Below are 17,756 nucleotides of genomic sequence, written 5' to 3' on the forward strand. Positions count from 1 at the left end.
AGAAGAAATATCTACAACAACAAAGTAACCCAACTGGTAATAGCTTCAACTGTCAACTTGATACAAACTGAAAGTCACTTTGGAAGAGGGACCCTCGACTGAAGAAATTCCAGGATCAGACCAGCCAATGGCCATGTTGGTGAGGCATTTCTCAACTGCTAACTGATATAGGGGGTCCAGCCCACTGTGCACAGTGTAACCTCTCAGCAGGTGGGTGTGAGTTGGAGAAGTCCAGCTGAGACAGTCAGGAGAGGCGAATCAGTAATCCGTGTTCTTCCCTGGTTTCTGTTCAGTTCCTACCTCCAGGTGCTGCCTTGAGGTTCTGCCCTTACTTCTCTTGGTGAAATAAGCCTTGCCCTCTCAAGTTGCTCTGGTCATGGTATTCACCACAGCAACAGAAAGCAAACTAGGACAGAAATTTAAAATGTCCAAGTATATACGCTTAGACACCTCTTCAAAAGAGACACACAAACAGTCAACAGATGATTAAAGATGCTCAACATCACTATCAAGGAGCACAAGTCAGAATCACCCACGAGGATGCCCATCACCAACCAACGTTAAACAGAAGGAATGCAGGCAAGAGTGCGAAGGAATTGGGAACTCTGCTCTGTTGGTAAAAATGCGAACTGGCCCTGTCACTACTGAAAGCAGTACAAAAGTTTCTCAAAAATACTAAGGTATAATTATCATATGTTCTAGTAATCTCAATTCTCAGCAAGTATACAGAAGAACTGAAAAAGAAAATGTTTGTTTTCTTTGAGACAGGATTTCATGAAGTATCTGAACCTTCCCAACTTCCTGCTTCTACTTCTCCAGTGCTGGGATTACAAGAATGCACCAGAGAAAGGCACTAAAGAGGTATCTGGACACTCACACCCACTGTAACATCGCTCATCAGAGCCAGCATCCATCTCTCAGCTAATGAACGAATAAAGGATGCGCGTGCACACACACAGGGATATTATTTGGCCGTAAGAAGGGCAGGACTGTTGCTGCTGTAGATGCTGTGTGCCTGGCAGCAGGGAGACAGACTGGAATGCTGTATTCTCACATCAATTTAGCTGTAAAATTAAAATGACTATAAAGATTATTTGTAGTGAATGCACCTAAATACGAATGTAGATTCTTGCATGGCCAGTATAAAGAAAATAAAACAAAACCCACAAAGATCAACTGTTGCGAATCTGGCATGGCCAGTATAAATAAAATAAAATAAAAACCACAAAGATCAACTATTGTGACTGTAAAGCTAATCAGAAAAACAAAATCTCCTCTTTTTAAAAGTGGTATCTACTTTAATAATTAAGGAGACATATATTTTTAACATTTAGTTATTAGTTTTGTGCAGTGTGTTGTGTGGAGGACAGAGGACAACTTGAGGGGGTTCTCATCAAACTCAGGCTGTCAGGACAGGTAAGTGTTCTTCTCCACTGTCTATCTTACTGACCCTCAAAGGAAATCTGAAAGTCATTTTTATTTCAATGCTTCAATGGGGAAAAAATGACAAATTGTCAGGTAATTTCAGGAAATCATGTCTCGATGCTGCCACACTCCCCCTTGATGATACTGTACTGAACATCGGAACCTGTAAGCCAGCCCCAATTAACTGGTGTCTTTATAATACATGGTGTCTGTTCACAGCAGTAAAACCCTAAGACACCAGGTAAGTTTCAAAACTTTCAAGAGCCCTTCTCAGCTTTCTGAGTGCTAGGATTACAAATGTGTGCCACCATGACTGGATAATTATTTTATTTATAATAAATATGTAAGGACTAAACTCATATTCAGCTACCTTTACTATAAATAATTACAGGTGCCCTCTAGAGGAAAGGAAAATCTATAGTATAGCTTGGACTGCCACAGTACTACCTGGACTGCCCAAGTACTACCTGGACTTGTCATAGTACTGCCTGGACCTGTCACAGTACTTCTTGGACCTGTCACAGCATCACCTAGACTGCCACCGTACTGCCGTACCTGTAACAGTACTGCCTAGACTGCCATGCTATGCACTGCTTAGTTGTCCCCAACTGGGTGGTGGCATTTATATGCACTATTAAATACCACTTTTGTGGTAGTTTTTCATTTGACACCAAAACCTAAGAACAAAAGGCACCAGCTGGTCAGTCACCTAGACTGGAAATGCTGCAGCAGCGGAGCTAAAGGCAGTTAACTGGTTCCACACAGGGCTCTCAATGCTACCTTTCCCCTTTTTTCTTTGTGTTACTCTTCTAAGTAAGTATGAACAAATGGACATATTAAGGAAGGACATCCTCGTAAGAACTCCAGTGGATTTTTTCACCCTCCTTTATTTTTGAGACAGTCTCACATAGTTCAGGTTGGCCCCAAACTCATAGTGTTGAAAGATTAGCCTTCAGTTCCTGACTTTCCAACTTCTATCCAAATGTTCGGATTACAGATGTAACACTATACCCATCCTCTTTAATAAATTCTTTCACTGGGACAAGTTTTCTCTGTGTAGCCTTAGCTGTCCTGGAACTTGCTCTGTAGACCAGGCTGGCCTCAAACTCATAGATCCACTTGCCTCTGCCTCCAGAGCACTGAGATTAAAGGTGTGCGCCACCACCATCTGGCTAAGAGTGATCCTTTTTTTTTTTTTTAAGATTCATTTATTTATTATTATATATAGTACACTGTAGCTGTCTTCAGAAACACCAGAAGAGAGCATCAGATCTCATTACGGATGGTTGTGAGCCACCATGTGGTTGCCGGGATTTGAACTCAGGACCTCTGGAAGAGTAGTCAGTGCTTTTTAACCACTGAGCCATCTCTCCAGCCCAAGAGTGAAAAATTTTAAACCTGTATTTTCTTAAAAATAATTAAATTTCTTTCAAAGATTACAGGAGGGCCATGCTAACTGAATGAGAATGCCCCTTATAGGTGCATATATTTGGGTGCTTCGTCCCAGTTGGTAGACTGTTTAGGAAAAATTAAGGGGTGCGGTCTTGTGGGAGGAAGTGTGTTACTGGGAGTTAGCTTTGATGTTTTAAAAGCCCACACCAATTCCAATTTCTCTTCTTTCCTCCCTTCTCCTTTTCCCCCCACCCTCTTTCTCCCCTTGCTGCTTCTGGATTAACTACTGCTCCAATTCCAGGCCTGTCTGCCTCCAGCTATGATGATCACAGACTAATGATCCAAAATTGTAATCGGGGTTCCAATTAAATGCTTCCTGTTTTTTATGGGCATGGTGTCTCCTCAAATAGAACAGTAACTGACAGTAATGCAATGATAATGTTATAAAAACCTGAAAATCTAAAGTTAGCCTATCAGCTCATGAATAAACGAAAACAAACCAAATCTGAAATGCCCAATATGCCCTAATATTAATGCAAGTTTTTAGCATCTGTGGCATCAAACTCATCAAAACACCTAATTCTGCCTCAGATTAAGGTCTTAAATTAAGTTAGAGCACAGTTATTATTTAAACATTCCCAGACAGTAAATTCTTAGTAAGAACTTTAATGCTGAAGGGTTGGCAAACAAGGGAAAAAGGAGAAGGCAAGGAAGGAGGTCTGGACCCAGAGTGAAAGGCAGAAGTGAAGCAAAGCAGAAGGGCTTGTAGGAATGACATCAGCATCCAGCTGGGTCGTTTCAGTTAGGTCTTCCCTGAATGCACTTCTCACCTGCAGCACAGCTGAGATCAGATGTGGTGAGTTGGGTCTAACTACCATTCTAAAAATGCACGTTTGAAGCCAGGCCATGGTGGATCATGTCTATTATCCACGTCTCAAGAGGCTGAGGCAGGAGTGCTGTGAATGAGACCAGCCTGGACTACATAGAGAGATTCTATCTCAAAAACTAAAGAAAACAACAACAACATCCTCAATAAATCAGATGTAGAGAGAATATACCACCACATAGTAAAGTTACCAATACACCCAGGCACAGAACCATGCCTGTACACCTGTAATCTCAGCACAAAGGAGGCTGAGTCAGGATGCTGGTGTGCACCAGGCCAGCCTAGATTACATACACAGTGTCTAGAACCAGGAACAATGCCCTTGGCAAACAACACATCAGTCTCGCTTGGGTCCTGACCTTGGGACTTCCAGCCCCAGGAAAGCTGTTATAAACTACATAGCCTGTGCATTCTGTTGTGACAGTCCAAATAGAATCTATAATAATTCCTGAACTATCCAAACTTTTACTTAAATTGTTGTTGATATTATATGTGTGTCTCTGCATGTGCAGACCATGCAGGCCAAGGTGTGAGTGTGGAGGTCAGAGGGTGACAGGTGTTGGTTCTTCCCACCATGTGAGTTCTAAGGATCAACCAATCTCACGTCATCACGCTTGGCGGCAAACACCCTTACCTGCTTGCCACGCCTATCCTAACTTTCAATTATTTTCTGTAAAAGTCCTGTGTTTCTAAGTTAGAAATAACTTAAAAGGGCTCACAACAATTTTGAGAACGCCCACATGGAAATCCTTCTTTTCTCAAAATATCTAACCTCATTTGAGACACATATGAAACAAACTGGACTTTTCACTTCGTGAGCTTCAGTTGCTGTTTTCACTATGCACAGACACTGCTGCAACATAAACAGTTTGCTGCTGTTTTCAGCTTTTATTTATATCCCACCCATTTCAAAACACATGGAAGGAGCTTAAGAAGGCACAGCGTTTGGTTAAGGAGAGAAGAAACTGTTTGAGGAGAGGAAAATGGGTCAGAAAGACGAACTGAAGGGGAGAGTACCTTGAACCAGGCCTGTACCAAAAATGCAGGCCTCCAAACTCTTTAACAGAGGAGGCTGCACACCAGCTCAGGCCTCTGCAGTGAGAGCTCAGGAAGGAAACATACCAGGTTTTAAGTTGAGGCGTTTTTTGTTTTTTGTTTTTTTCCACTAAAATGCCCATTTAGCAAAACAAGAGAAGGAAGTCTGTGGGCTCAAATTATGTCAAAAATTCCAAAGAAATTCAAGACTAGAAACAGATGAAACTAAAGCACAGTCATATAGATTGTCTGAGCAATGCCAAGGAGCTGCTATCCATGCTGCTCTTGCCTATTAAGTAATCCCCACATATTTCATGAGTAGCCCTTCAAACACAGAGGCAAGAAGAGGACATGCATTTCTGACCAGTAAATGCCTGCGATGGATTCAGTGTTCCTGGTTCTTGGAACAGTCTGTTCAGCAGGACCTTGAATAAAAGTTAACAGCTAGGTGGGGTGGAGTGGATTGGGGTGGGATGTGGGGGTGGAATGGTCTAGGAGTTCTGAGACAGCCAGGACTACAGAGTAATCCTATCTTGGAGAAAAACAAAAAGGTAACATACAAATCACCTTAGAGATGTTTCTGTCAGAGTAACAAAACAGTCAGATATCTGTCTGGGATAGTTTAATGTTCAGAGTCTGTTTCTGAATGTTTTTAAAAATTGATTTGTCTGCCAGATCACACAGTATAAATACAGCCAATTCTCCTTATGAGCAATGTAAGATTATCCCATATTTCATCAACAAGATGCCTATTAATGAAAATGCCATTATTTCATAAGCACTACCAAAAATAATATTTATTAAATATTATAAAAAGTATTAGTTTATCTACAGGATGTAAGTGACCTTAAGAAGCATCTTGACTTGGGAAACTTAAAACAAAGAGCCTTTTAGAAAAATGTTTCTTTCTTAAAGAGTGAGTTATGATCTTTGAGCACCATGAGCCAGCTTGCTGCAGTGGTACCCGTACCTCTCCGACGTCCCCCTCTGACCAGACCTGTGCTTTCTCAATAAACTTTTGTCTTTCCAGGAGGATTCCTTTTTAACTCCTTTTGCACCTCTGCGTAGCTTGTGCTCTTATTGGCATCCCCAAAAGTGAGAAGAGTCAGAGCAGAAAGCATGTCTTAAAAAATCAGTTTCTTCCACAATCAAGAATAAAATATAACAGCCTCAGACGGGCTGCTGGATAATCACCGCAAGGGACTGACTGAGAGCCAGGTAACAGTGCAAGGCGATCAAGGTCACATCTTCCCTGCAACCCATATCACTCTCACTTTGGAAGAACATAGCCAGCTGGGGGCTGGGAATGTATAGCTCAGTAGAGCTTGCCTTGCAGGCACAAAGCCCTGGGTCACATTTTTTGGCATCACAAAGAAAAAGGAAAAGGTCAACAGCCATCAGGCAGGAGTATGGTGAGTGGGACAGCCCGGGATACAAGACCAGGTCTCAACCCAACAAACAACCAAAGGCAAAGTTGAACTTCACATAAAAGCAAACAGTTTGAAAGTTGAGTTCAGATTTAGAACTGAAATCCTAAATCATACTAGCTCAAGGCCCTCTGCAAAGTTATGTTAACTGAGGCCCCTTTATAGATGTTGACTGGCCGAAGTAATTTACCAAACTCATAAAATTACCTTCAACATGCCGACTAGGCCTTAATTACCTTAAAAGCTACTTTCTCAAAACTATTAGCAAATTAAGTTACAACAAACCTAGCTAGCCAGGCCTGGTGGAGCACGCCTTTAAACTCAGCACTCAGAAAGCAGAGGTAGGTAGTTCTCTGAGTTCAAGGCCAGCCTGGTCTACAAGTTCCAGGATAGCCAGGATTACATGTAGAAAGCTTGTCTCGAAATGCCAAAAGCAAATGAACAAATAAACAACAACAACCAAACGATACTAGCTAGGGGTGGAGAGATGCCGCAGGTCCCTAAACAAATTCTCTTTCATAATTTCCAGAGTTGTTTATAAATATTTTTGTGAACTAAACCCAATGAACTTTAGACAATGATTATGATACAGAGGGGAACTGGAAATAAATCCTGTGTTTTTGTGTCCACAGGGATATCTTTAAGAAAAAAATACACCAGGAAGTATGGAGTATAAATTACAAAGACTATAATCCTCCTGTCTAAGTTATGAATGGAGGTGAGAGCTGATCTAGAAAAGGAAAACCATAGAAGCAGCACACAGGAAGTAAGGGGGAAGATGTACCTAGCACATGTGAAATAGAGGAAGAGCATTTCAAACTCGTGTCGGAAGACAGACTGTATTTCCCCTCAACATACATCTTATCATATTTGAGAAATAGCTTAGAGGTAACTCCCAAATACTCAATAAATATCAATTTATGTAAATTCATTGAAAATGTACTAAATGGTCTTGACTAAAAGGTACTTTTAATTAAACAAGAAAAATGAAGTCCTAGTGGCAGAGCAGTAGGTAACAGGCTCACAAGTGTGCATGTCACTACAGTCAGTTCTGACCCACTGTGAGTAGATAAAAGTCTAGGTTTAATGGGCTACTCACTAGCATGACAGAAGACCACCTGGTCCCTAGCAGACACACAGGCCACTATAAACATGTCAAACCCCCCTGGAAGGCTGCCTTACTAATGACTCAAATAGGAAAAATAACACCCAGACAGATAATGGAAATGGGGGTTCTCACTGATTTTGATTCTTAGAAAAACAGTAAAATGAAAACATGTCTGCACTATAAATTCATCCCACTCCTCTTTTCTTTTTAAAACTTTATTTCAATGTATCTGTGTATAAGAAACATACTTGGGCTGGAGAGATGGCTCAGTGGTTAAGAGCACTGACTGCTCTTCCAGAGGTCCTGAGTTCAACTCCCAGCAACCACATGGTGGCTCACAACCATCTGTAATGGGTTCTGATGCCCTCTTCTGGTGTGTCTGAGGACAGTGACAGTGTACTCACATATATAGTAAATAAATCTTTAAAAAAAAAAAAGAAAGAAAAAGAAAAAAGAAAGACTCATATTGGTAGACAGGCTGAAACTAAATAACTTACACTTCAAGATTTTGTCTTCTGTGACAACAGAATATGTACCTTGAGAGGACAGAATTACAGCAAGTGGTTTGCCCTAAGAAGGTCAAATCAAATGTTTACTGACAATTAGGTGGGCTACATCTCTAATCTGAACTCTCTGGAGACTGAGACAGGCGGATGGCCATGAGGAGTTCAAGGTCATTCTAGGACCCAGATCATCTCTCCAAAAAGAAAGCAAACAAAATCCCCATTTTCCAATTTTGAAAGAAAGAGAGAAAGAAAGAAAGAAAGAAAGAAAGAAAGAAAGAAAGAAAATCACCAGAAATAAAGTTCCAATGACTGTGAACATACAATGTAAAAAGAAAAATCACTCAAGAAAGCAACAAGTGCTTAAGCCAGAGCCAGTGAGCAGTTACAGACCACATCAAAAAGATGGCAGGTGAGAGGCTTACCTTACCAATGCAAAAATGAAGCCCCTTCAACATACCACAGAAATACAATAGGAGCAGCAACTAAAATATTCAAGCAGGAAAACCTGTACTAAACAACATGGAGTACATTTCTTGTTACTGTTCCCTGAATAAAAGAGTATAGCAACTGTATGCAACAAATTTACTTATTCCAATCTAAAGATATTTTTAAGTACATAGGAACACTAGGTGTCTTAATTGAGTGGAAGAATAGGAATAAGTCAGAGGGCTTACTTGTCAATGATACTCAGGAGTAATATTGAAAATTAAACCATTACTTCTAATAGTATTGAAAATTACAAAATATCTAGTTAACAAACTGTATGTGTGGAGGGTCTGGAGGACGGCTCCTAGAGACTGATATAGGCAAGTACTCTGTGGTCAACACCCCCAGTCTCTAACCAAATCTTTTAGCAACTTTTCATTCAAAACCTTAAAATAAAACCCTACAACACCATCAAGAAACTTAAAGAGTAAAACCAAAACCAATCCAAACCAAACCAAACATATAAAAGTAAAGGTAGGAGAGTCTTTTAGTTCAAAGCCACCCTAGTCTACAGAGACCTAGGACAGCCAGAGCTACACAGAGAAACTCTGTCACAAAACAAAACAAAAAACCAAAAACAACAATAAAAAGAAAAAAAAAAGAAAGAAAGAAAAGAAAATTTAAAGACTAAATAAATCAGCAGATATGCCATGTCCGTGGATGAAAAAACTTAATGGAAGAAATAAAATCTCTTCTTTGATCTATACATTTAGCATTTCTCTAACAGACACCCCAAGAAACTTTTTAAAGAAGCTGACAAACTAATTTTCTAATGATATAGAAAGGGAAAGTTTCTAGAATAGTAGAAACGCTCTTGAATGAGAACAAAACAACTGGACAATCTGCCTTGACTGACTTTTCAGGGTTACTTTAACCTTGGTAGTTCTCCATCAAAAGTTATTGTCACCCCAAAGTCATTTGGTGTTATATGAAAATAGGTGTTGAGTGTTGCAAATGGAGACACTCCCTACTACACTGGTAGAAACCAAAAATGCTGTATACTTTATAGGTATAGAATTGCTTCCCAAATGTCAACAGTGCTAAGATTAAGGAATCCTATCCCAAAGCTGTAATAATGAGGAAAATATGATTTTAGTTAAGAACAGGAAAAGGAACCATACTACAGAATAAATGTCCAGAACTATATCATGTGTTCCAGGATATTTGATTATTGTACTTAGAAACCTAATTGTTAGCAAAATATAAAAGTTTAAACAGATGTCAGACATATCCTGAAGACAGGCAGCCTCTATAACGCCTAAATAGATAAGAATGTTAAAGAATTGAAACTTTCAGCTTATTTTAAGGTAAACTGCTTGGGAGAGGTGTTGTGGTCTTTGCTCCAGGACCTGAGGCAAAGCCAGCTGGCTGGCCTTGGGGTGAAATGAAAGATTCCACCCCTATTAGCTTGGTTTGGAGTTCCCCCACCTTGTGATGTGTTCAACCTGTCAAGGGTACAGAGGAACTAGAGACTTCAAGGATAAGGAATAGGTCGGTCTGTCTCTGTCTCTCTCTCTCTGTGTCTCTCTCTGTCTCTCTCTCTCTCTCTCTCTCTCTCTCTCTCTCTCTCTCTCTCTCGACTTTGGCCTTAGAAATGCCTTCATGGAAGGAGCTCTGAGTAAGAGATAAGGACTTTTTCTTTGGCCTTGCAGGGACAAAGCAGCAGCTGGCAGGACCACTGGTGAAACAGTATTCTAGGAAAGAGAGCTAAAGAGGCCTCTCAGGTTTGGAAGAGCTCAAGAGAAAGGTAGGTGGGTAGAAAGACACAGATTTCTCAAGAGCTGGCAACTTAGTTGTGGGATAAGGCTTGTAAACATATAGTTTGTATATAGTTAAGAAAAGAAAGTTATCTCACTGAGCTAGCAGGTTTTTACCTCAGTTTACATCTCCTGTTGTCTTTGTTGGAATAAATATTAATTCAACTGGTTTACATATTACAACCATGTCTACATAGTTGACTAGTTTTGCAAGCAGATCAAAGCTATTAAATAAAAGTCTTTTTGAAAAGTTTCAAAAATAGGTCACTGTTGAGAGAAAAAAAAAACAAAACCCAAAAAGGAATCAACAGCACAATGAAAAAACAGCAAGCTTAATCTCCCCAAAATAAAAATTCCTGATCATAAAAAAATCCCAAAAACCTTAAACTACCTGAAAAGGCAAATTAGAGACAGGGAAAAAAATATGGACAAAAGACTGGCATTCAGAAAAAGAACACAAGACTTCTAAAGTACAGTGATAATAACCGCTCAATTGTTTTTAGTTGGGCAAAAATTGGTATGTTAAATGGCCAATAAACACACCAAAATGAATCACGTATCCTTAGTCACCATGGAGATGGGGATTAAAACTAGAAGGAGATAGCACTTCACATATGAAATGGCCATTCAGAGGCTATCGTATGTTCCAAGTACACACAGTGAACTGGAACCTCACCTCTGGGGCAGTGGTGCACAACAGGAAAACTACTTTGGAACACTGTTTGGCAGTTTCACTAAAGTTAAATATATATCTACCCTACAAATCAGCAATTGGACAGCTAGATGGTTATCCCGGGAGAAAAGAGAACAAATATAACAGCCTCACACTGGGAACAGCATAAGATAGATGAGTAAACTGTGTTGTGTGCACACAATGATAGATGATTCGGTTCTGAAGAGAAAACAAGAGTGAGAACCCTGTCAATGCAGGTGGCATGGATGAATGGTAAAAACAAGACAGCCTGGCCCTAAGAATATACATGCCTTTACGGCGTGACTGTCTGTATGAAATCTAAGGGAAAAAATACTAATCAAAGATGGCAAAACTCAAAGTGGCTGCCCAGGGCAGAAGAAAGAATATGCACGGGAGAATTCACTGGAGTGCACTTCCTGAGGTGATAAAAATCAATCTTGACCGAAATCTGATGACAATGTGAATCTTAGTTGACTGCTGACTAAAAACTCATCAAAATGAGTACTTGAAATCTGTATGAATCAGGCCTTGCCTCAGATCAACCCCCACCCCAACGCAGTGAGCTCAAGGTCAACCCGGGCAATTTAGTGCCTTTCTCAGCATAGAAAAAAAAGCAGAAAGAGACATAGTGATCAAGCTCTTGTTTGGTATACAGGGTGCCCTGGGTTTGATCCTTAGTACCTCTAGAAATAAAAGTGGCCATTGTTTTAATAAGGAATAAACTAAACTCATAATAGTTTAGACATAAAAGATTAAATAATATTAGAAAGATCAACAGTGGGCTGGAGAGATGGCTCAATGGTTAAGAGCACTGATTGTTCTTCCAGAGGTCCTGAGTTCAAATCCCAGCAACTACATGGTGGCTCACAACCATCTGTAATGAGATCTGATGCCCTCTTCTGGTGTGTCTAAAGACAGCTATAGTGTACTCATATATAATAAACAAATAAACCTTAAAAAAAAATCAACAGCAATTAGTTGGCAACCATATGCAAAATACCATATTAAATTTTACACAGAAAATATACATTCCAAAGGCTACAAAATATTTATAACTGATTTCATACAAGGCCACAAGCTATATACTAATAAATTTGAAGAAAATGATTTAATATATAGTCTCATCACAACAAAATTGTATCACAAGGAAGTAATCTGAAAATAAATATGACTTTAGAGAATTTAAATCACACCACTAAGTTATAAAGGAAAAATGGTACACACATGTATATAGCCAACTGATTTTCTTAGAAGAGAGTAAGGGAAAATAATCAATAGAGAAACAGCTCAAAAAAGAAACATAGATTGCAACATAAACCATTAAATCACACAACTTCCAGGAGAAAACAGGCTATTTATGTACTGAGTTAGTCAAGAGTTTCTAAAGAAAAATAAGACACCAAACACACGATATGTAAAGGAAAAACCTAACTAGATTTCACCAAAATTGAAATGTCTGACTTAAAAAAAAAACACTGAGAGGAAAAATTTATAATCACAGTATAGGCAGTAAATGTAGTTCTCACCCCTCATTAAGGAAATTTCTCTTTGAAACATAGACCATTATAGAAAAACACAGCCAATCAAAATGCAGAGGAGCCCAGACCCAACTGATATATCTATAATACAGGCAGCTAAAGTATGCTGAGAATGGGAGAAATAGTCTTCCCCAGGGAAGACCACACCAACTGGTTATTAATACCAAATGGTCAGCCCTGAAAACACACATACTATACAGACTGAAGAGTTTGCATTTACATATTTAAAAATATATGTATTCATCTACTCATATAATTCACTCTTACATATATATATGTATACACAGATACACATGCTCATATACATGTAACATTGATAAAATTTGAATTTGAAAAAAGCAAGGAGGGGTGTATGAGAATGATTGGAGAAAGGAAAGGGAGAATGATTTAATTATAATCTTAAAAAAAAGAAAGTTTTAAAAATTACAGTATAGAAGAAAGTATTTGTACACTACATATATAAAAGATCACTGATATCTAGAGTATCATAAAAAGCACTCAAAACCTAGGACTGAGGTAAGAGCATATAGCTCAGTAGCAGAAAAATACCCAAGCATAGGGAATTTTATGTACAGAGTCACTGGCACATAAGAGATCACGGTGTTTGATGCCTGAAATCAGTTCACTGTGGCTAGAGTGTAGAATGAAGGAAAGACCTCATTTGTTAATACTTTCCAATTTTATCAGAATCTAGGAAGCCATTGAATAGATTTACGCAGATGACCAGATTTCCCTTAAAAGGTGTTGCAGAGTAAGCAATAAGGAGAATGGTCTCCAGTAGTGGTTCTCAACCTAAGGGGTGAATGACCTTTTCACAGAGGTTGCCTTAAGACCATTGAAAAACACAGATATTTATATTATGACTCATAACAGTAGTAAAATTATAGTTATGAAGTAGCAATGAAAGTAATTTTATGGTTGGGGTCACTGTAACATAAGGGACTGTATTATAGAGTTGCAGCACTGGGAAGCTTGAGTAACAAAAGATCTGGAAGCTGGGAGAAAATAGCTGTAGTAGTCTGAGTCAGTGCTACTCCTACTGTGCACCCAGGTTTTATGGCAGTAACATGAAAGCATATCCCATAACTTGCATAGGGCTCATCTCCAGAAACTGAAACTTTTTATGGTTATTTGATGTGGCTTGTAGTTTTATATTTATACTCTTGGCTGAGCAGACCCTCAAAGTTCTCTCACAAATCTTAGCTCTAGGCTCACGTTCTTTCTTTTCCTGACTGTTCACTTGGCTGTTTGGAGCTCTGCCTCTCTCCCTAGATTTCTACTTTACCTTTTCCCTGTCTAACAGTAATGTCAGCTGCTCTTTTAAAGGGAAAATAAAGCCAAAGGGTACAAGGACTGACTTTCTGTTCCACCCTCAACCTGGTTTATTGTGAACATATACTTACAACATTTCTCTTCGTACTGTCTCTGAATCCTACTCTCTTTGCACGCTCTCTAAGGGACTTGTTCTAGCTCATGTCATTTGGTCCTCAGTTTCAACCTCTTTCTCTCCATGGCACTTTCCTTTAGCCTGTCAATTGCCCCAAGGCTTATCTCTCAATTGAACCCTCATCTTCTAGAGTACCAACCTAACTTCTTTTCTTCCCTTTACAGCCACTCCCTGGGAAGAATAGTAGTATCCTCAGCAGTGTATATGTCAGGAAAGCCTCTTTGTCCTCATGCACTAGACTACATAGCCATTTCTATACATGCCATACCGTTCCAACTGCTCTAACAAATGGCCGGTAACTTGTTACCCAGCAGTTGAAAGTTCCCAATGGAGCCTTTAGTCCTTATGATCTATGCTACATTGTTACATGAATATATCAACATCAACAGTTTCTTTTCACTGCATTTTGTACATTGTAACTTGAGAGCTCTTCACCACATTTAGGTTTTTATAGTTTGAGCTTTTGTTGTTTTGTGACAGGGGCCCTTTGTGCAGCTCTAGCTGGTTGGAACTCACTACACAGACCAGGCTGGCCTCAAACTCACAGAGATCCATCCACCTGCCTCTCTGCCTCCAGAGTGCTGAGATCAAAGATGTGTGCCACCACACATGGCTAGTTTTGGCTTTTACAAATAAAGCTGTGATGAACACTTATTCATATTTCTTTTCATCTTGTACAGACAACAAATTTCATTTCTCTTAATATTTAGTAGGGTAATAGCCACGTCATATTCAAGGTTACAAGAAAATGACAAACTGTTTTTAAAGATGATTATAATTTTACACACATGCACAGAGAAGTACAAGTTGATTTGCTCTACATCTTTATAAGTACCTGGTAATGGCTATGGTTTTTCTTTTTAATTACTGCTACTTTAATAGATATGTAGACTGTCTCATTGCATGTTTCTGCCCCTTATCACTGAGGATGTTAGATATCAAGTGTTTCTCAGCCATATTTCTATTATTTTTTCACTAAGTAATTTTATCCAAGCCCTAGCCCACTTTTAAGGTTTAGCATTGTTGGGGTTGGGGATTTAGCTCAGTGGTAGAGCGCTTGCCTAGCAACCGCAAGGCCCTGGGTTCGGTCCCCAGCTCCGAAAAAAAGAAGAAAGAAAAAAAAAAAAAAGGTTTAGCATTGTTTTCCCTTTGGGGAATGCTGGGGATCTAGCCAATTGCCTTGCACATGCTGGGCAGTCTCTGCTACTGAGCTACATTCCTAGCTCAGTCCTAGGCTTTGAGTGCTCTTTGTGAAATTCTAGATATAAGTGATCTTTCAGATGTGTAGAGTCCAAATACTTTTTTTTTCAATGATTAATAGATTTATTTATGCAAGAATAGAGTCATCCTTGCCAAACTTAGTAGGAGGTGTTAAATTTTCTTTCTGTCCAGTTTTCCTTCCTGGGTAAGTCTTTCCTTTCTGTCCCTGTCTGTTTTGAAAACATAATACCAGAAGAGGAGAGGCCCCAAACCTGCCATGGCTCCTAAAAGTGAGTTCTTGGGAGTGGGTCTGAACTTAGGATAAATATTTGCTGATCTTGCATAGGCCCAAAGAATCAAGGCAGGATCCTCGGTGTGCGTTTGGTGTTTGGGGTCGTTGTACTGAAGCAGATACTCCCGTTTAAGCTGGGCCCTTATGATCATGTGCTCGACCTGCACCTTTCAGGTCTCTGGAGACTCGTTATACTTGGCAGGGTTGAGGGTGCTGGGGAGAGTGGCCAGGGGCACAGGCTTATACTTGGAACCCGACATCTTGGTTCTCCAAATACTTTCTTCTACACTGTAATTCTTTAAAAATCTCTGTGTCCCACCTATAGCCTATGGGCCACATATACCAAGTCAGCTATAAATGTAGCTCAACACAAAATCATAAACATCATTAACACTGAGATTGGTTTTTTTTGTGAATTCATGGGGGTAGGGGACATATGTATGTGTATCACGTACACTCAAGATACCCATACAGAAGAGAATGTCAGACTTCCTGGAACTAGAGTTGCATGTGGTTCTAAGCTACCTGATTTGGATGCTGGATTCTTCCTTATGAAAGAACAAATACTCTTAACCACTAGCCCCACTTTTTGCAATTAAGAAAAGTTTCAATTGCGGTTCTCAAGTAACCTTTGTAGATGACAATGCCATGCTGCAACATCAAAAGGTTGGATCAAAAGATGCCTGTATCCTTTCATCATTAAAATTTCACTGAGGTGTCATTCCTTTAATCAAGGCTTATTTAAGAAAAAAAATAAAGTCACTGTATAACTGGCAAAATACCACATGCTGGAACATGTCCTTTTAGAATCGCCCAAAATGAAGCCCTGGGCATCTCATAAGAAGCCTGTGAGTATCTTTTTTTTTTTCTCTTTTGTTTGCCATTCATACAGTCAAATGCTCTATCACTGTGCTACTCCCCCAGTACCGCATGTATACTTTAACGGTAATTTATTTACAAATATTCAAGTATTTTCTTGTTTCTTCCAGGTAAGGACAGTGCCAGGAAAACCTTGCTGGTCTCATCCACAAGGCTAGTTACCACAATTACTCATTTTTTTCCATAAAACCAGGATGAGATATGCTAATAAATAATAATACAAACAGGTAATGTCTTGATATTTACAACAAAATATTTTACTATGAATAAAATAATGTAGCATTTTTATGATTATTACACCGAATTTTCACACACACACACAAAAAAAAATCAATGATAAATACCATTACAGCCTCTGTTTTATAGATGAGACAGAGATACAATGCAGTCCAGCCAATTTACCTAAAACACCACCAGTAAGCAGCAAAATGTGACTCTATACTCTCCCGAGAACCTAACTTCCTTCATGCCGGCCTTCCCTGTACAACATTATATACAACATATTAAGTTTGTTCCCAGATTACCTTCAATGTTCATAGCCTAGTCCACAGGTCTTCAAAATACGTCCCCTAACCTAAAAATGTCACCAAGCTCGAACAATTCCATTAAATTTCTACCTGTTGAACTTGTGTTGGTCAGCCTTACACTACTGAGTAGCTGCCATCGACTGTGTTCTCCTGACTCCCAATGTTATTATCCAAAATTACCAATAAAAGATACACACTCCTACAGCTTTGTTTGAAAATTTGCCTTTGACATTTTAAACCCGGACATTCACAAAGCCATTTAACTGAAATCATAGCTATTTAAGCTACTTAGAGGGCTAAAAGCACAGACCTGTTATGTCTGTAGGGCTTTCCATAAATACTACGTTACTCAAACTTTTCTCAAGGCTTATCATTTTCAACAAGTAAGTAAACACCCTTTTCCCATTTCATTCACATATTTTTTTTAGCTAAAGTACACTTCTCAGGGTTCTTATTTGGTCTTAATTCCTTTCTGCTAATCCTCATTTGTCATAAAAATCCCAAGAATGAGAAATGGGATGTTCACTCGACTAAGTGAACTTCTATGAGGACAAAGGGGTAAAACTTCCTCATGTTTGACATCTTTGGGATGGGAATTGGGAACTTTATTTATATAGACGGCAAACATAAGCAACATACAAGGGCTTTTAGATTGTAATAGAATCTTCTCTCTAGGAAGACATTTCAGTAAATACTTTTTAGGGAACAAATGACAGCAAGGACTGACTGCATCTGTACTCTGTTCCCTGTGCTTTTCCTTGTCTTCCATAACTGTCCTGGCTCAAACCTTAAAATATTCCACAGTACCTTCACGATTTTTCTTAGCATATTGTACCTGTATACACATTCATACACACACAGAACTAATGCTAAATCAGTATTAAAATTCTAGGTTTGGGGCCATCAGAATGGTTCAGCTGATAAAGTAGCTTGCCATCAAACCTGGTAACCTGAATTTAATCCCTGGATCCTCACGGAGGAAGAGAAGCAAGTCCTGCTAGATGTCCTTTGACCTTCACATGTACACTACAGTGTAACCCTATACCCCAGCATGAATATAAAAAAGTAAAATAAAATGAGGTGGTGCATGTTTTTAACTCTGTAGGTAGAGGCGGGCAGATCTCTGTGGGTTCCAGGCTACACAGTAAGGCCCTATT

At 39.3% G+C, this 17,756-nt stretch overlaps 1 protein-coding gene and 1 pseudogene across 6 annotated transcripts in view; both read right to left on the reverse strand.

Annotated features, from left to right (window-relative positions):
• The window catches only part of Nlk (nemo like kinase), a 123,575-nt gene that overhangs the window by 85,767 nt on the left and 20,052 nt on the right, over positions 1-17,756 (reverse strand). The gene's annotated exons all lie outside the window — the stretch shown is intronic.
• LOC134480830 (NADH dehydrogenase [ubiquinone] 1 beta subcomplex subunit 4-like) lies at positions 15,020-15,586 on the reverse strand (annotated as a pseudogene).

This window comes from Rattus norvegicus, chromosome 10 (assembly GCF_036323735.1).
Source record: "Rattus norvegicus strain BN/NHsdMcwi chromosome 10, GRCr8, whole genome shotgun sequence".
Taxonomy (NCBI): Eukaryota; Metazoa; Chordata; class Mammalia; order Rodentia; family Muridae; genus Rattus; species Rattus norvegicus.